Here is a 20606-nt window from a genome sequence, read left to right on the forward strand (position 1 = left end):
TAGTGTGAGGACAAAAATACATGTGTTTGTGGAATCAGGTGTCCTCTGGATAAATATTTATGCTCTCCACTAACCTGCAGCTTGCACCCAGTTACCGGCCACATACTTGTAGATTAAGTCTGCCTTGTTGATATCCCAAATCCCTGCTGGTCCCACAGTGATATGCTTCAGGGAACCAGACAGGCAGACCCATTTCTCATCTACCGGGAAGTAGGACATTTTAATTGTGTCCGTTGCAACCACTTGCAAGGGCTACATCAATCTGCATCAGATTCTTGATGTCCACTAGCTCCTGACAGTCCCAGGCTATAGAGACAAAGACATATGGGTAGATTGCACCAATAGAATCTCGATCAATTCCAAGTTGATCAAGCATGTTTCAGATGATGGTAACTTACCGTGACTGATGACCAGGAGACAGAGGACCAATAGGACGGCTGCAGTTGCTCTCATGATGTCTCTGTAGATCTACAGTATAAATTGAGATTTTCAATCGTCCCATTGCAGGGCTTTGCACTTTAATAGCCCTACACATTGCTTTAAAAGCAATGATGGCTTCCTGTTTCACCTGTATAACAAAGAGTTTATGGGAGGCTGGACCCAGACAGGATTTTCTGGTTCCTCGCTACTGATTAACTTCGTATCCGCTGCTGCCCCGCTACCTAACTGCTACCTAACTGCTACTGCCCCACTACCTAATTACTGCTGCCATGCTGCCTAACTGCAGCTGACCCCCTACCTAACTGCTGCTGCCCCACTACCTAACTGCTACCGCCCGCTACCTAACTGCTACCTGCCGTTGCCCCCCGACCTAACTGCCGTTGCCCCCCGACCTAACTGCCGTTGCCCCCCGACCTAACTGCCGTTGCCCCCCGACCTAGCTGCCATGCTGCCTAACTGCTGCTGCCTAACTGCTGCTGCCATGCTGCCCCACTACCTAACTGCCGTTGCCCCCCGACCTAACTGCCGTTGTCCCCCGACCTAACTGCTGCTGCCATGCTGCCCCGCTACCTAACTGCTGCTGCCCCGCTACCTAACTGCTGCTGCCCCGCTACCTAACTGCTGCTGCCATGCTGCCTAACTGCTGCTGCCATGCTGCCCCCTACCTAACTGCTGCTGCCCCGCTACCTAACTGCTGCTGCCCCGCTACCTAACTGCTGCTGCCATGCTACCTAACTGCCGCTGTCCCCCAACCTAACTGCCGTTGTCCCCCAACCTAATTTCCGTTGCCCCCTACCTAACTGCCGCTGCCATGCTACCTAACTGCTGCTGCCACGCTACCTAACTGCTGCCATGCTGCCCCCTACCTAACTGCTACTGCCCCCTACCTAACTGCTACTGCCCCCTACCTAACTGCTGCTGCCCCCTACCTAACCTAACTGCTGCTGCCCCGCTACCTAACTGCTGCTGCCCCCTACCTAACTGCTGCTGCCCCCCTACCTAACTGCTGCCGCCCCTACCTAACTGCTGCTGCCATGCTGCCTAACTGCCATGCTGTCCCCCAACCTAACTGCCTGCCGTCCCCCTACCTAACTGCCGTTGCCCCTACCTAACTGCTGCCCCTACACCTAACTGCCTGCCGCCCCCTACCTAACTGCTGCCGCCCCCTACCTAACTGCTGCCGCCCCCCTACCTACCTGCTGCCGCCCCCTACCTAACTGCTGCCGCCCTACCTAACTGCTGCCGCCCTACCTAACTGCTGCCGCCCTACCTAACTGCTGCCGCCCCCTAACTGCTAACTGCTGCCCCGTACCTAACTGCTACCCCCGTACCTAACTGCTACCCCCGTACCTAACTGCTACCCCCGTACCTAACTGCTACCCCCATACCTAACTGCTACCCCCATACCTAACTGCTGCTGCAATGAAAAGGGAACCGCAACACTGTTTTGTCAATCTCTCATCAGTATCATGTTGAAGTGGAGTGGAATGTTAGTACATACAGACTATTACTCCTGGCAAGACAAGACAGTATGTTCTATCAAAACTGTCCTGAGTAACCACAGACCAGATAAACAGATAAATCACTAGTGTAATCAATATGCAGAAACAGCTAGGAAACTATGCAGTTGTGTTTTTTTACGTGTTATTTCTTACATTAGTACCCCAGGTCATCTTAGGTTTCATTACATACAGTCGAGAAAAACTACTGAATATAAGATCAGCGTCAACTCACCATCAGTACGACCAAGAATATGTTTTCCGCGACGCGGATCCTGTGTTCTGCCTTACAAACAGGACAACGGAATGGATCGCATGCAGCGACCCAAGGAAACGACTCCGAAAAAGAGGGAAACGTAGCGGTCTTCTGGTCAGACTCAGGACAAGGGCACATCGCGCACCACTCCCCAGCATTCTTCTTGCCAATGTCCAGTCTCTTGACAACAAGGTTGATGAAATCCGAGCAAGGGTAGCATTCCAGAGGGACATCAGAGACTGCAACGTTCTCTGCTTCACGGAAACTTGGCTTACTGGGAAGACGCTATCCGATGCGATGCAGCCAACGGGTTTCTCCACGCATCGCGCCGACAGAAACAAACAGCTTTCTGGTAAGAAGAGTGGCGGGGGCGTATGCCTCATGACTAACGAGACATGGTGTGATGAAGGAAACAGAGGAACTCAAATCCTTCTGTTCACCTGATTTAGAATTCCTCACAATCAAATGTAGACCGCATTATCTTCCAAGAGAATTCTCTTCGATTATAATCACAGCCGTATATATCCCCCCCCAAGCAGACACATCGATGGCTCTGAACAAACTTTATTTAACTCTTTGCAAACTGGAAACCATTTATCCGGAGGCTGCATTCAGTGTAGCTGGGGATTTTAACAAAGCTAATCTGAAAACAAGACTCCCTAAATTTTATCAGCATATCGATTATGCAACCAGGGGTGGTAAAACCTTGGATCATTGTTACTCTAACTTCCGCGACGCATATAAGGCCCTGCCCCGCCCCCCTTTCGGAAAAGCTGACCACGACTCCATTTTGTTGATCCCTGCCTACAGGCAGAAACTTAAACAAGAGGCTCCCACGCTGAGGTCTGTCCAACGCTGGTCAGACCAAGCTGACTCCACACTCCAAGACTGCTTCCATCACGTGGACTGGGACATGTTTCGTATTGCGTCAGATAAAAATATTGACGAATACGCTGATTCGGTGTGCGAGTTCATTAGAACGTGCGTTGAAGATGTCGTTCCCATAGCAACGATAAAAACATTCCCTAACCAGAAACCGTGGATTGATGGCAGCATTTGTGTGAAACTGAAAGCGCGAACCACTGCTTTTAATCAGGGCAAGGTGTCTGGCAACATGACCGAATACAAACAGTGCAGCTATTCCCTCCGCAAGGCTATTAAACAAGCTAAGCGTCAGTACAGAGACAAAGTAGAATCTCAATTCAACGGCTCAGACACAAGAGGCATGTGGCAGGGTCTACAGTCAATCACGGACTACAAGAAGAAACCCAGCCCAGTCACGGACCAGGATGTCTTGCTCCCAGGCAGACTAAATAACTTTTTTGCCCGCTTTGAGGACAATACAGTGCCACTGACACGGCCTGCAACGAAAACATGCGGTCTCTCCTTCACTGCAGCCGAGGTGAGTAAGACATTTAAACGTGTTAACCCTCGCAAGGCTGCAGGCCCAGACGGCATCCCCAGCCGCGCCCTCAGAGCATGCGCAGACCAGCTGGCCGGTGTGTTTACGGACATATTCAATCAATCCCTATACCAGTCTGCTGTTCCCACATGCTTCAAGAGGGCCACCATTGTTCCTGTTCCCAAGAAAGCTAAGGTAACTGAGCTAAACGACTACCGCCCCGTAGCACTCACTTCCGTCATCATGAAGTGCTTTGAGAGACTAGTCAAGGACCATATCACCTCCACCCTACCTGACACCCTAGACCCACTCCAATTTGCTTACCGCCCAAATAGGTCCACAGACGATGCAATCTCAACCACACTGCACACTGCCCTAACCCACCTGGACAAGAGGAATACCTATGTGAGAATGCTGTTCATCGACTACAGCTCGGCATTCAACACCATAGTACCCTCCAAGCTCGTCATCAAGCTCGAGACCCTGGGTCTCGACCCCGCCCTGTGCAACTGGGTACTGGACTTCCTGACGGGCCGCCCCAGGTGGTGAGGGTAGGCAACAACATCTCCTCCCCGCTGATCCTCAACACGGGGCCCCACAAGGGTGCGTTCTGAGCCCTCTCCTGTACTCCCTGTTCACCCACGACTGCGTGGCCACGCACGCCTCCAACTCAATCATCAAGTTTGCGGACGACACAACAGTGGTAGGCTTGATTACCAACACCGACGAGACGGCCTACAGGGAGGAGGTGAGGGCCCTCGGAGTGTGGTGTCAGGAAAATAACCTCACACTCAACGTCAACAAAACTAAGGAGATGATTGTGGACTTCAGGAAACAGCAGAGGGAACACCCCCTATCCACATCGATGGAACAGTAGTGGAGAGGGTAGCAAGTTTTAAGTTCCTCGGCATACACATCACAGACAAACTGAATTGGTCCACTCACACTGACAGCATCGTGAAGAAGGCGCAGCAGCGCCTCTTCAACCTCAGGAGGCTGAAGAAATTCGGCTTGTCACCAAAAGCACACAAACTTCTACAGATGCACAATCGAGAGCATCCTGGCGGGCTGTATCACCGCCTGGTACGGCAACTGCTCCGCCCTCAACCGTAAGGCTCTCCAGAGGGTATTGAGGTCTGCACAACGCATCACCGGGGGCAAACTACCTGCCCTCCAGGACACCTACACCACCCGATGTTACAGGAAGGCCATAAAGATCATCAAGGACATCAACCACCCGAACCACTGCCTGTTCACCCCGCTATCATCCAGAAGGCGAGGTCAGTACAGGTGCATCAAAGCTGGGACCGAGAGACTGAAAAACAGCTTCTATCTCAAGGCCATCAGACTGTTAAACAGCCACCACTAACATTGAGTGGCTGCTGCCAACACACTGTCATTGACACTGACCCAACTCCAGCCACTTTAATAATGGGAATTGATGGGAAATGTAAATATATCACTAGCCACTTTAAACAATGCTACCTTATATGTTACTTACCCTACATTATTCATCTCATATGCATATACTGTACTCTACATCATCGACTGCATCCTTATGTAATACATGTATCACTAGCCACTTTAATTAACTATGCCACTTTGTTTACTTTGTCTACATTCTCATCTCATATGTATATACTGTACTCGATACCATCTACTGTATGCTGCTCTGTACCATCACTAATTCATATCCTTATGTACATATTCTTTATCCCCTTACACTGTGTATAAGACAGTAGTTTTGGAATTGTTAGTTAGATTACTTGTTGGTTATCACTGCATTGTCGGAACTAGAAGCACAAGCATTTCGCTACACTCGCATTAACATCTGCTAACCATGTGTATGTGACAAATAAAATTGGATTTGATTTTGATCTATTGAAAACCTCAAATATACTCAGATTACTTACATTTTTTTAACACATTAACTACATATGCACCAAAAACCCTGTTGTTTGAGAACTGGAAAGATTTGTACATCACTGGTTAGAGGAAAGCCTGCAGAAGACAACCAGCTACTTTTTGGAATGTTGGATTTTGATTAAGGAGTTGCCAATACGGAAAGGGAAAGGCAACACTTTGTCAATATCTCATGTCAACATCACATTGAAATGAATTGAGCGAGATTGTGGAAAGCAGGTTGTACCCCTTGTTCAGACGAACACAACTGACAAATCTGGTGAATCATCTGGTTAGAAGAGAATTTGCTTGAGACAGTCATCTACATTTGAGTGTCGGATGGAGATTCAGGGAGGGAAACCATCACTGTTTTCTATTTAACCTCAACAAATCCCAATCCTATAGGGGATATCAACAATGACAATAGTTGGCTGTTATTTCAGTGGTAGCACACTGGCAAATATGTTCATGAGACATGCATTTTAAGCCAACAGAGAATTCTAAAGTTGTGGGTCTCCGCAACTATCTTGTGTGATCAACTCAGCCATTTGTGCTGCAAAGGCAAACTTCAATATTTAAGTTCACACTAAATATTTTTATTCAACCCACATTGAGCAGAAATCATTGGGTTGATGGAGTGTTCCATGTCACTTCAACAACTACCCAATTTTAAGTACAGCCATATCGAAGTTATTATTTTTATTAAGTGAGAATTTAGGTAAGGTGTTTATGTCATGTCTGCGACCGACCTATTTGAACATTGATTGATGACTAGTTATGTGATGCCTATTATTCTGCGTAGTTATGGGATGCCTATTATACTGTGTAGTTATGGGATGCTGATTGCTCATCTAACATTGAACTATGAACATTGACTGAGTGCCTAGTTATTGGACACTGATGGTAGATCGGGCTATGATCATGATGTAATATGAGAGATGAGCTATGACAAGGATTGCATTCACAAAATATTAACATAGATATAGTGATGAAAGAAAGTATTACCATGAAAGGACTAAATACAGAAATACATTTTAGAAAAAAAATAGTCTTACAAACAAAATGTCTAGTTACTGTAACAACATGTGAGCTCTTTGTCTAATTTTTCCAGTGACAAATGACAGACTCAAAATATAAACTTGAATTTGGAAAATATGATCTTAGATCAGCATTAAAACTAGCATTGCAACCCCTCAGACAGCTTTACAGGTAATAGAAGAATAAAATATCACAGATTGTCACATTCGTTGTATGGAGGAGACCAAGGCGCAGCGTGATGACAAACTAACAAAATGTGACGCTATAAACACTAGTGCTGACATAGGCAACTATACATAGACAATAACCCACGAAATACCCAAGGAATATGGCTACCCAAATATGGTCCCCAATCAGAGACAACGATAAACAGCTGCCTCTGATTGAGAACCAATCCAGGCAACCATAGACATAAACACCTAGACCAGAAAAAGCCCATAAACATACAAAAAACCTAGACAGGACAAAAACACATATCACCCTCGTCACACCCTGACCTAACCAAAATAATAAAGAAAACAAAGAATACAAAGGTCAGGGCGTGACACAGATGTTGTTTCTAGGTATTTCCGTTGTAAAGTAAGTACTGTATCTTGTACTTATAAGGTCCTCAATACTAACATTTAGGTCTAAAGGTGACTACTTTATAATTGCATTGTATTACTTTGTATTCCTTACTTGTTTGCTATCTAGTAAATACATTGGGGACTAAATAGTTACCATGTATTTACTTTTTGTAACTAGGTATTTACCTAGTTATTGCCTAGTGATAACTGGGCTGCAAAATGAAGGTTTACGGAAATGAGTTATTTGTTTATTTACCTAGCAATATGGTCTACAAAGAGTTTCCACAGCATGTTTATATTGTTGACAACTAGTCATTTGTTAATATACAGAACAAAAATATAATGTCAATATGCAACAATTTCAAAGACAATACTCAGTTACAGTTCATATAAGGACATCAATCAAAAAAGATCCTTCCGACATGGGGCCGTGCATTATCATGCTGAAACATGAGGTGATGGCGGCAGATGAACGGTACAGCAATGGTCACGATATCTCTGTGCATTGAAATTGCCATTGATAAAATGCAATTGTGTTAGTTGTCCATGGCTTATGCCTGCACATACCCTAACCCCACTATGGGGCACTCTGTTCAAAACGTGGGGCACTCTGTTCAAAACGTCAGCAAACCGCTCACCCACACAACGCCACGTCTGCGGTTGTGAGGCCGGTTGGTCGTCCTGACAAATTCTTTAAAACGACGTTGGAGGCGGCTTATGGTAAATTAATGTTCATTTCTCTATCTGACAACAACTCTGGTGGACATTCATGCAGTCAGCATGCCAATTGCATGCTCCCTCTGTGGCATTGTGTTTGTGACAAAACTGCACATTTTAGAGTGGCCTTTTATTGTCCTTAGCACAAGGTGCACCTGTGTAATGATCATGCTGTTTAATCAGTTTCTTGATATGCCACACCTGTGAGGCGGATGAATTATCTTCGCAAAGTAGAAATGCTCACTAACAGGGATGTAAACAAATTTGTGAAGAACATTTGAGAGAAATAAGCTTTTTGTGTGTGTGGAACATTTCTGGGTTATTTAACTTCAGAAAAGGTTGTGGTCATAAGCACATCCTTAAAAACAGAGGTGCTGGGTGTCGTGACTTAACTGTTATCTCTAATTAGCCAACTATGCTTAATTGTCACCCGATTTAAATTAATCATGTAACAATTAACTCATTAGGATTTTGGGCACAACGGAAGAGGTTGTTTAAAGATTACCATCTCCCGAATTAAACTCTATAAGGTATATATCTACTACATCGATAAACAGTCATCTTATTAATCATTACCTTTATTTTCATCACTCTGAACATTGTATTCTCCTTGCATCTGCAAAAACCAACCCCAGCCTAAGTTATGATTCAGCATTACAAAATTGGTTTAATAATTTATTTACTAGCTAACTAAATAATAACACAGGATAAACAAGCACACGGTATAGATTGACTAGAAACTAAATACTATGGAAACCGGTCACTAGTGGACTGACACAATATGATGGAGAGGGGGGGTGGGACAGAAACATAAGACATTAGTACATTTATAACCTACTCTCACAATAACCATCTACTTTGCACACGGACAGCCGCCCGCTTGGAGTGAGAAATCATGAATGCATTTACAGTTGGAAGTCGGAAGTTTACATACACTTAGGTCGGAGTCTTGAAAACTATTTTTTTCAATCACTCCAGAAATGTCTTGTTATTTTAACAAACTATAGTTTTGGCAAGTCGGTTAGGACATCTACTTTGTGCATGACACAAGTAATTTTTCCAACAATTGTGTACATACAGATTATTTCACTTCTAATTCACTGTACACAATTCCAGTGGATCAGAAGTTTACATAGACTAAGTTGACTGTGCCTTTAAACAGCTTGGAAAATTCCAGAAAATGATGTCATGACTTTAGAAGCTTCTGATAGGCTAATTTACATAATTTGAGTCAATTGGAAGTGTACCTGTGGATGTATTTCAAGGCCTACCTTCAAACTCAGTGCCTCTTTGCTTGACATCATGGGAAAATCAAAAGCAATCAGCCAAGCCCTCCACAAGTCTGGTTCATCCTTGGGAGCAATTTCCAAACGCCTGAAGGTACCACGTTCATCTGTACAAACAATAGTATGCAATTATAAACACCATGGGACCACGCAGCAATCATACCACTCAGGAAGGAGATGCGTTCTGTCTCCTAGAGATGAACTTACTTTGGTGCGAAAAGTGCAAATCAATCCCAGAACAACAGCATAGGACCCTGTGAAGATGCTGGAGGAAACAGGCACAAGTATCTATATCCACAGTAAAACGAGTCCTATATCGACATAACCTGAAAGGCCGCTCAGCAAGGAAGAAGCCACTGCTCCAAAATCGCCATAAGAAAGCCAGACTATGGTTTGCAACTGCACATTGAGACAAAGATCGTACTTTTTGGAGAAATGTCCTCTGGTCTGATGAAACAAAAACAGAACTGTTTGGCCATAATGACCATCGTTATGTTTGGAGGAAAAAAGGGGAGGCTTGCAAGCCAAAGAACATCATCCCAACCATGAAGCACGGGGGTGGCAACATGTTGTGGGGGTGCTTTGCTACAGGAGGGACTGGTGCACTTCACAAAATAGATGGAATCATGATGTAGGAAAATTATGTGGATATATTTTAGCAACATCTCAAGACATCAGTCAGGAAGATAAAGCTTGGTAGCAAATGGGTCTTCCAAATAGAAAATGACCCTAAGCATACTTCCAAAGTTGTGGCAAAATGGCATAACAACAAATTCAAGGTATTGGAGTGGCCATCACAAAGTTATGACCTCAATCCTATTGAACATTTGTGGGCAGAACTGAAAAAGCGTGTGTGAGGAAGGAGGCCTACACACCTGACTCAGTTACACCAGCTCTGTCAGGAGGAAAGGGACAAAATTCACCCAATTTATTGTGGGAAGCTTGTGGAAGGCTACCAGAAACGTTTGACCCAAGTTACACAATGTAAAGGCAAGGCTACCAAATACTAATTGAGTGTATGTAAACTTCTGACCCACTGGGAATGTGATGAATGAAATAAAAGCTGAAATAAATCACTCTACTTTTATTCTGACATTTCATATTCTTAAAATAAAGTGGTGATCCTAACTTTCACACCCTGACAATAGTTTGCTTTGTATGTTTCTATGTTTTGTTTGGTCAGGGTGTGATCTGAGTGGGCATTCTCTGTTTGGGCCTAATACTTATTTTCCACCATAATTTGCAAATAAATTCATTAAAAATCCTACAATGTTTTGTCAATTTTCTGGATTTTTTTTCTAATTTTGTCTGTCATAGTTGAAGTGTACCTATGATGAAAATTACAGGCCTCTCTCATCTTTAAGTGGGAGAACTTGCACAATTGGTGGCTGACTAAATACTATTTTTCCCCACTGTACTTGGACGAAATGTTTCCGCTGTTGACACCCCAGATCCCTGCTGGTCCTTCAGTGACATACGTCAGGGAACCAGGCTGGCGGATCCATTCATCACCTACCAGGTAGTAGGGGATTTGATTTGTGTCCGTAGCAACCACTTGTCCCAGTCCTGCATCGATCTGCATCAGATTCTTGATATCCACTACAGGCTGACAGTCCCAGTCTATGGAGACACCAGATCAAAGACACATGAGTAAAGTACAGCAGCAAAAAGGAGGATGAAATGGAGCCAACTTGATGATCAATTTGAAGTTTAATGTAGAGCTGCCTGTCAAATCATGTTTCAGATGATGGTAACTTACCATGACTGACGGCCAGGAGACAGAGGACCAGTATGACGGCTGCAGTGGTTCTCATGATGTGTCTGTAGAGGTATGGTTCCCAATCAGAGACAACGACTAACACCTGCCTCTGATTGAGAACCATATCAGGCCAAACACAGAAACAGACCAACTAGACATCCAACATAGAATGCCCACTCAGATCACACCCTGACCAAACAAAACATATAAACATACAAAGTAAACTATGGTCAGGGTGTGACAGTACCAGACTGAGTATAACACATTTTATACCGCTACCCTCCCCTGGCTCCTGCTCCATCAAATCAAATCATTCACACACTCACAGATAACACAGACACACAAACATAGGGGTAGACAAACGTTGTTTAGGATTTTATATTTATCCATATGAACAGGGAAATTCCTATCTCCATTAAAATATTGCCTAATTAGTGACCCCAGAACAGGGTGTTATCTCCACACGGGGATATCGCCTACTGCTGATCACTGTAGTATAGATGATCTTATATCCATCCAGATATGCAAAACTTCCCACAGAATACCCGTGCCTCCAATCTAATTGTGTAACACGGTCCCAAAATCCAATCTAACCTTGTATTTTCTAACCTCTACTTCTGGTGAAGTGCCAGGTATTACAAAATACTCACAATGACATGTGACAACAGTAATTGAATCTATTCAAGTGTACTTAGGTTTCGTCAGGCCGGTGTCTCCCTCAAACTCACAAAGTGACACACAGACTCAATTGGCTCTGGTCCCTTGTTGAATTTATTATGGATAAATGAATAAACAATATTGCCATTTTAAATATAATTGTATCTAGGTAAACTTATACTCTGTTATATAAGTAATAGACAATATGAGTTCATAAGAAGGAATTGTGTGACAGGACAAGTTAATGAACACCATTCCAACTAGGCCGGAACAAATGGGTTGTGGACTGTGTAAACACATAAGGTCGTTAGCCTATGGTTGACCCAACTGAAACTTAGCTCTGGGGTTTTTAGATAAGGCAGTGAGTGCATTCCTAGGGTTTCTGCTAATTAAAACTGTCAGGTCAGTGGTGATCGATAATGTTGAGGGGTCAAAAGTTATCTGGGAGTGTGTTAGTAAGTTAGAATGAACTTTTCACCTTACTTTGTCCCGGTCGAGAGGAGGGGATTCGGTTAAGGCAGTGAAATGACGTCATGATCTGTATATAAACTGATGCATGTGTTTAAGTGGTATAAATTCTAGAGAATTTAATAATAATAAATTATATTACCTATTATAGACTGGTCTGCATCTATTTTATGCAAACAAGAAATCTTACAAATTCTCATAAAATAGATTAAGGGCTTTCAATTGATGAAAGCACATTGTCATAATTAAATTATACTAACATCCCTCACCTTAGGGAAGTCACCCACTCTTGAGCGTGCCCTCAACAGGGGCATCAGTTGCCCTCAACTGGCTAGTTAACAATCATAGCTGGAGTCTGCCTCACTCCCCCTCACTGCCTCACAATTTTATCAACTCAACTCAGTCCTGTTAGTTACATCAGCTGTGGCTTCTTAGGGAAGTCCCCGATCTTGAGCGTACCCTCAACAGGGACACCTTTTTATGTATTTTTCTATTGGTGGATCATCTTGCTCCCCTTTCTCAATAGTTTGGGATCTGGTATCCACTCGTGCCCGCTTCCTCTCAGATATTAGGCAGTCCAGCTGCTCCTTCAGGAGTGCGGCTCCCCTGATATCCCAATTTGGGGATCCCCTGTGCACAGTTTACCAAGGTATTCAGGAGCGATCAACAGATGAAGTTACAGATCCCATCCTCGTCGCCAAATAATGTGGTGAATAATGAGGAGAGACAAGGTCAATCCCTAATCAGGATATTAACATTTTTTAAAATAACTTATCGATAAGGAAGCTGGTCGCAATACCCACACAAAAGTGATTAGAGTGAGAGCCAACTGAGTGGAGTGGGAACATAACCCAGAGGCTATCTCAAGATAGATGCAACCTCGGTGATGACGTACAATGGTTCCAAACACCAACCCCACACATCCTGTACCAGCACTTGGCCTCCAGTAAAAATAAGTTGTTGTTTTGTTCAGTACTAAGAACACAAAATTACAAATTCCGTTACTTAGTCTCCACCTTGATAAAAGGAGGGGGTGACTGACGCACAGACACTGTGGAGACAAGTGATTGGTTCCCCATTACTCACGCCATTCCTTAACATGTTTTTCAATAGGTAAAGACATATATTCACATATGGAAACAATGTTCCCTTCTGACCTCCTTTTCCCTATCCTCTTTCTGATATTCTGCACAGGGACATGTGATAGACAAGCCTGACTTCTCCCCTCTCTGGGCCCCAAGTGACTGAGGCCCATATGCAGCTGCCAACACCAGAGTCCAAATGGAGACAGTCTAATAACAAGAGTTCAACAGTTCAGTCATATAAGCATATTACGCAGATAAGACATCTTAATTATCTATGTAACTTAGCTAATTCTGATTCTCCTACCACAAGGTTCACCTTCCAACAGGACAACATCCTTAAGCACACAGCGAAGACAATGCAAAAGTGACTTCAGGACAAGTCTCTGAATGTCCTTGAGTGGCCCAGCCAGAGCCCGGATATGAACCTGATCAAACATCGCAGGAGAGACCTGAAAATAGCTGTGCAGCAACACTCCCCATCCAACCTGACAGAGCTTGAGAGGGTTGGATGGGCTGCAGAGAAGAATGGGAGAAATTTCCTAATTATAGGTGTGCCAAGCTTGTAGCATCAAACCCAAGAAGACTCGAGGCTGTAATCGCTGCCAAAGGTGCTTAAAATAAGTACTGCATAAAGGGTCTGAATACTTATGTAAATGTGAAATTTAAGATTTTTATACATTTAATACATTTGTAAACGTTTCCAAAAAACTGTTTTTGCTTTGTCATTATGGGGTAATGTGTGTAGATTGATGAGGGGGGAAAAAACATTTAATCCATTTTTGAATAAGGCTTTAACATAACAAAATGTGGTAAAAAAATGTGGTGCTGCAAGCAAAGCTTCAGACGCAATCGATAGGCAAGGGTAATTTAAGTGTAGGAAAGGATGAAACAGCGTCTGTGCCACCATTAGCTCTGACAAATTGAAAACCATAGTCATTGGCGACTCCATTACCCACGGTATTAAATTGCCCTCCCTGGAAGCCTGTGTTTCAGACATAGGAAGTGGATGGCGGCATATTTTTACTTTTAAACTTGGACAAAACAGAGATGCTAGTTCTAGGTCCCATGAAACAAAGATATCTTCTGTTGGATCTGACAATTAATCTTGATGGTTGTACCGTCGTCTCAAATAAAATTGTGAAGGACCTCGGCGTAACTCTAGACCCTGGTCTCTCTTTTGACAAACATATTAAGACTATTTCAAGGACAGGTTTTTCTATCTACGTAATATTGCAAATATCAAACTTTCTGTACAAAAACGATGCAGATCCAATGAATCCATGCGTTTGTCACTTCTATGTTAGACTACTGCAATGCTCTACATTTCGTCAACCTGGATAAAGCACTAAATAGTCTTCAGTTATTGCTAAACACTGCTGCTAGAATCTTGACTAGAACTAAACAATTTGATCACATTACTCCAGTGCTAGCCTCCCTACACTGGTTTCCTGTTAAGGCAAGGGCTGATTTTTAGATTTTACTGCTAACCTACAAAGCATTACATGGGCTTGTTCCTACCTATCTCTCTGATTTGGTCCTGCCGTACATACCTACACGTACGCCATGGTCACAAGACGCAGGCCTCCTAATTGTCCCTAGAATTTCTAAGCAAACAGCTGGAGCCAGGGCTTTCTCCTATAGAGCTCCATTTTTTATGGAATGGTCTGCCTGCCCATGTGAGAGACGCAGACTCGGTCTAAACCTTTACATCTTTTTTCAAGACTCATCTCTTCAGTTGGTCCTATGATTGAGTGTAGTCTGGCCCAGGAGTGTGAAGGTAAACGGAAAGGCTCTGGAGCAACGAACCACCCTTGCTGTCTCTTTCCACTGGGATTCTCTGCCTCTAACCCTATTACAGGGGCTGAGTCACTGGCCTACTGGTGCTCTTCCATGCCATCCCTAGGAGGGGTGCGTCACTTGAGTGTGTTGAGTCACTGACGTGGTCTTCCTGTCTGGGTTGGCGCCCCCCCTTGGGTTGTGCCGTGGCGGAGATCTTTGTGGGCTATACTCGGCCTTGTCTCAGGATGGTAAGTTGGTGGTTGAAGATATCCCTCTAGTGATGTGGGGGCTGTGTTTTGGAAAATATACCCTGCCTGTTTGGCCCTGTCCGGGGGTATCATTGGATAGCCCTGTCCGGGGGTATCATCGGATGGGGCCACAGTGTCTCCTGAGCCCACCTGTCTCAGCCTCAAGTATTGATGCTGCAGTAGTTTGTGTCGGAGGGCTAGGGTTAGTCTGTTATATCTGGAGTATTTCTCCTGTCTTATCCGGTGTCCTGTGTGTAAAGGGGTGACAGTGAAGTCAGACGCAGGAGAGCCAAACCAGGTAATAGCCGGAGCAGTTTAATTTCAAAACCAACAGCATAAAGCAATAACAAACATGGGTATAAAACCCGACGCGCACCAATAAACATGTGCACAAGCACTTACAACAAACAATTCCACACAAAGACATGGGGAGGAACAGAGGGTTAAATACACAACACTTAATGAAGGAAATGAGAACTATGGGTGTAGGAAGACAAGACAAAACAAATGGAAAATGAAAAGTGGACCGAAGGTGTCTGTAATGGCCGTTGGTGGAAGAACGTGAGGACCAAAGCGCAGCACATGTTCATCATTTATTAAATAGAACACTAAATAACAAAGTAACAAAAAGAACAACCGAAACAGCGCCATCAGGTACAAAACAGAAAGCAACTACCCGCAAAACCCATGTGGGAAAGAGCTACCTAAGTACGGTTCTCAATCAGAGACAACGATAGACAGCTGTCCCTGATTGAGAACCATACCCGGCCAAAAACAAAGAAATACAAAAATATAGAAAAAGGAACATGGAATGCCCACCCTAGTCACACCCTGGCCTAACCAAAATAGAGAATAAAAGCCTCTCTAAGGCCAGGGCTTGACAGTGGCTAGAAATCCGGTGACGCCAATCGCCGACCCCCGCCCAAACAAGGAGAGGAACCGACTTCAGTGGAAGACATGACACTGTGTGAATTTAAGTATGCTCTCTCTAATTCTCTCTTTCTCTCTTTCTATTTTTCTCTCTCTCTGAGAACCTGAGCCCTAGGACCATGCCTCAGGACAACCTGGCATGATGCCTCCTTGCTGTCCCCAGTCCACAAGGCCGTGCTGCTGCTCCAGTTTCAACTGTTCTGCCTGCTGCTATGGAACCCTGACCTGTTCACTGGACGTGCTACCTGTCCCAGACCTGCTGTTTTCAACGCTCAAGAGACAGCAGGAGCGGTAGAGATACTCTCAATGATCGGCTATGAAAAGCCAACTGACATTTACTCCTGAGGTGCTGACCTGTTGCACCCTCAACAACTACAGTGATTATTATTATTTGACCATGCTTGTCATTTATGAACATTTGAACATCTTGGCCATGTTCTGTTATAATCTCCAGCCGGCACAGCCAGAAGAGGACTGGCCACCCCTCATAGCCTGGTTCCTCTCTAGGTTTCTTCCTAGGTTTTGGCCTTTCTAGGGAGTTTTTCCTAGCCACCGTGCTTCTACACCTGCATTGCTTGCTGTTTGGGGTTTTAGGCTGAGTTTCTGTACAGCACTTTGAGATATCAGCTGATGTAAGAAGGGCTATATAAATACATTTGATTTGATTTTGATTTGATTTACATCTAAAGGCTATCAAATCTGGTCGTCTATTGCGTTGGGGACAGAGAATAAAAGCAGCAGATTTATGGGCATGGTAGAAAAGATTCAGGGCATAATGTACAGACAGGGGTTTGGTAGGGTGCGGGTACCGTGGAGGTAAACCTAGGCATTGAGTGACAATAAGAGATGTTGCATCTCTGGAGGTGCTAGTTGAGGTCACCCCATTTGTGGGGGGAAAAGCAGTATCTGAGGCGTGTTGAGTGGGGCTAGGGGCTCCGCAGTAAAATAAAACAATGATAACTACCCTAAACAACAGTATACAAGCCATATTGACATTAGAGAGAGACATAAAGCGAGGCATAAAGCAATCACAGGTGTTGATTGGGAGAGCTAGCTAAGACAACAACGGGTAAGACAGCAACAGCTAATCAGCTAAGACAACAGGTAAAATGGCGATGAAGGGGCAGAGAGGGTCAGTTAACTACACACAGGGCCTGAGTTCGAAGTCTGGGGCCGAAAGATAAACAAAATAAACTAAATGGAGTCCAGCGGGCATCAGCTATGGAGCCAGGCATCATAGTCCAGTGAACAGCAATAAATGAAACAGGGAAGTTGTTACTACGCTAGCAAGCGGGAGACACTGCGTTCATAAAGGTTAGCAGGCCAGGGCTAGCAGAAGCGTCTTCACCGATGTCCGACAAGGGCCGGTTGAGGGAACATCGGATGAAATTACGTCGGCAGACTAGACGTGATGGATCGGCGGGGCTCCGTGTCGACAAAGGGTCCAGGCCAATTGGCAAAAGAGGTATTTTAGCTTGCTAGCCGGGAGATGCCCCTGTCTCGGGGCTAACTGGTGCTAGCTTCGGGACAAGGGTGTTAGCCACTATAGCCACTCGGTAGAAGCTAGCAAGTTGCGATGATCCGATGCAAAGGTTCAGAGCTTACGGCAGGAATCCAGCGATGTAGTGGCTTCTAGTCGTGCTAGTGAAGAGTCCGGGGGGCATCATCTGTGTTTTCGAGTGATCATAGGGTCCACTGAGCAGGCCGGGAGATGGGCCTGGCTCAAAGGCTAGCTTCGGGGCTGGGCCGGTCGGTAGCAGCTAGCTAGCTGTGGTGATCTGGAGTAATGGTCCAGTAATGGAGTAATCTGGAGTAATGGTGGAGAAAAGCAGTCCAATATTCTCAGGGTTGATATCGCACTGAGCAGACTGGCGGGTATTATCCAGGGTAAAAGCGGCTGGTGTCTGAGCTAGAGGTAAAGGCCGCTAGCAGTGGCTAACAATGACTAACTAGCTAGTAGCTAATTAGCTGATTAGCATCTGATGGCTAGCTTCTGATGGAGGTTCTAGCTGTAAGGTCAAAAAACAATAGCGGATCCGTATGACATTGGGTGAGGCGGGTTGCCATCTTGGATAACTATGTGATACTACTTTGAAGAATCTAGAATATTAAATATATTTAGATTTGTTTAACACTTTTTTGGCAACTACACGATTCCATATGTGTCATTTCACAGTTTTGATGTCTTCACTATTATTCTACAATGTAGAAAATAGTTAAACTAAAGAAAAACCCTTGAATGAGTAGATGTGTCCTAACTTTTGACTGGTACTGTAGGTGTTTGGAAAGTTGTTGACTGAGACATGGGAATGAAGAAAGATTACATTCTGTCCAAACATGTTATTGTTGAATCTCATGGATCCTAAGGGGGGAAGCACAGGGCAAATGTCTGATTTCAGTCACAGATAAGGGAGGACAGGCGTGGATTAAGGAGGAGAGAGGAATTCGGCCCAGGTCACAGGTCAGATGGAGTGAGAAGGAACAGACCACAAAGGTTTTAGCGTCAAGCGGGGCCATGACTACACCAGTGAGAGGAACCAAACAAGTTCTTGATTAGCAACAGAGATGTATTGGCTGTCTAGATGTGCAAGGAGTTGATTCCGGCTAGTGGGAGGACCAGTGGGTGAATTAACTTAGTTTGAGCTTTTTGTGAGTTTGTACTCTGTTTGTTCAGAACATAACACAACCTTACCTAGTTTAAACATCACCCCAAAAGTTGACCCCACTACCATCAGTTTCCACCTCAATCACAAAAAGCTTGCAGTCAATGTGACTCCACCCGTTGTTTTGACAGTCTTGATTCAGCTGGAAACAAACAGATTCAATCAGGGTTTTAGGACAATTTCAACAGTTATAATATGAAACAGTTTTAAAATAACTGACACTCTCCATCCTCTACTACTCTACTCCAGCTCTCACACTCATTCCCAGATCTTACACTCATTAAGTAGATAACATCGTTCTTGTTGACTGCCCAGCATCCAAAGGGTCCACAACTGTAGTTCTTCACACTTCCTGGCCCTGGAAGGGGTGTCTGTTCCCTTGTGGGTGTCCGACAGTATGGAGTATCGTCCAACAATAAACTGAACACCTCCAGCATCCACCTGCTTCAGAAGGCCTGAAGACCACAAAGACAGATGGACAGACAAGCAAACGGGAGCACGTATCTGTGAATTCTGCCAAATGACTTACTTGTTAAAATTGTAAAACGTTCATCATTTTTTCAACACCCTGATGATATCAGGAAGGCTAAGAAGCAGGTGTCCTCTGGATAAATATTGAGTAATGCTCTCCACTAACCTGCCACTTGCACCCAGTTACCGGCCACATACTTGTAGATTAAGTCTCCCTGCTGGTCATACAGTGATATGCTTCAGGGAACCAGGCAGGGGGATCCATTTATCACCTACCAGGTAGTAGGGGATTTGACTTGTGTCCGTAGCAACCACTTGTCCCAGTCCTGCATCGATCTGCATCAGATTCTTGATGTTTTCTACCTCCTGACAGTCCCAGGCTATGGAGACATATGGGTAGATTGCACCAATAAAATCTTAATCAATTCCAAGATGATCAAGCATGTTTCAGATGATGGTAACTCACCGTGACTGACGGCCAGGAGACAGAGGACCAATAGGACGGCTGCAATGGCTCTCATGATGTCTCTGATGATGTCCCCATTGCAGGGCTTTGCGCTTTAATAGCCCTGCACATTGCTTTAAAAGCAATGTTGGCTTCCTGTTCCACCTGTATTTTTTTATTTTTTATTTTATCTTAATTTTACTAGGCAGGTCAGTTAAGAACAAATTCTTATTTTCAATGAAGGCCTATTAACAGTGGGTTAACTGCCTTGTTCAAGGGCTGAATGACAGATTTGTACCTTGTCAGCTCGGGGATTTTGCAACCATTAAGTAGAAGTCATGCTGCCCCCCTACCTAACTGCTGCTGCCCCCTACCTAACTGCTACTGCCCCCCTACCTAACTGCTACTACCCCACTACCTAACTGCTGCTGCCCCCCTACCTAACTGATACTGCCCCACTACCTAACTGTTACTACCCTGCTACCTAACTGCTGCTGCCCCCCTACCTAACTGATACTGCCCCACTACCTAACTGCTACTGCCCCCCTACCTAACTGCTACTACCCTGCTACCTAACTGCTGCTGCCCCCCTACCTAACTGATACTGCCCCACTACCTAACTGATACTGCCCCACTACCTAACTGATACTGCCCCACTACCTAACTGATAGTGCCCCACTACCTAACTGCTGCTGCCCCCTACCTAACTGCTACTGCCCCACTACCTAACTACTACTGCCCCACTACCTAACTGCTACTGTCCTGCTACCTAACTGCTACTGCCCTGCTACCTAACTGCTACTGCCCCGCTACCTAACTGCTACTGTCTCACTACCTAACTACTACTGCCCCACTACCTAACTACTACTGCCCCACGACCTAACTGCTACTGTCCTGCTACCTAACTGCTACTGCCCTGCTACCTAACTGCTACTGCCCCGCTACCTAACTGCTACTGTCTCACTACCTAACTACTACTGCCCCACTACCTAAC

At 44.7% G+C, this 20606-nt stretch overlaps 1 protein-coding gene and 2 pseudogenes across 1 annotated transcript in view; 1 reads left to right on the forward strand and 2 right to left on the reverse strand.

Moving 5' to 3' along the window:
• The window catches only part of LOC135568898 (fish-egg lectin-like), a 52977-nt pseudogene extending 52511 nt beyond the window's left edge, over nt 1-466 (reverse strand).
• The window catches only part of LOC115117982 (fish-egg lectin-like), a 93975-nt gene that overhangs the window by 41274 nt on the left and 32095 nt on the right, over nt 1-20606 (forward strand). The window lies entirely within an intron of this gene.
• Nucleotides 18512-19688, reverse strand: LOC135568899 (fish-egg lectin-like; annotated as a pseudogene).

This window comes from Oncorhynchus nerka, unplaced genomic scaffold, assembly GCF_034236695.1.
Source record: "Oncorhynchus nerka isolate Pitt River unplaced genomic scaffold, Oner_Uvic_2.0 unplaced_scaffold_1349, whole genome shotgun sequence".
NCBI lineage: Eukaryota > Metazoa > Chordata > Actinopteri > Salmoniformes > Salmonidae > Oncorhynchus > Oncorhynchus nerka.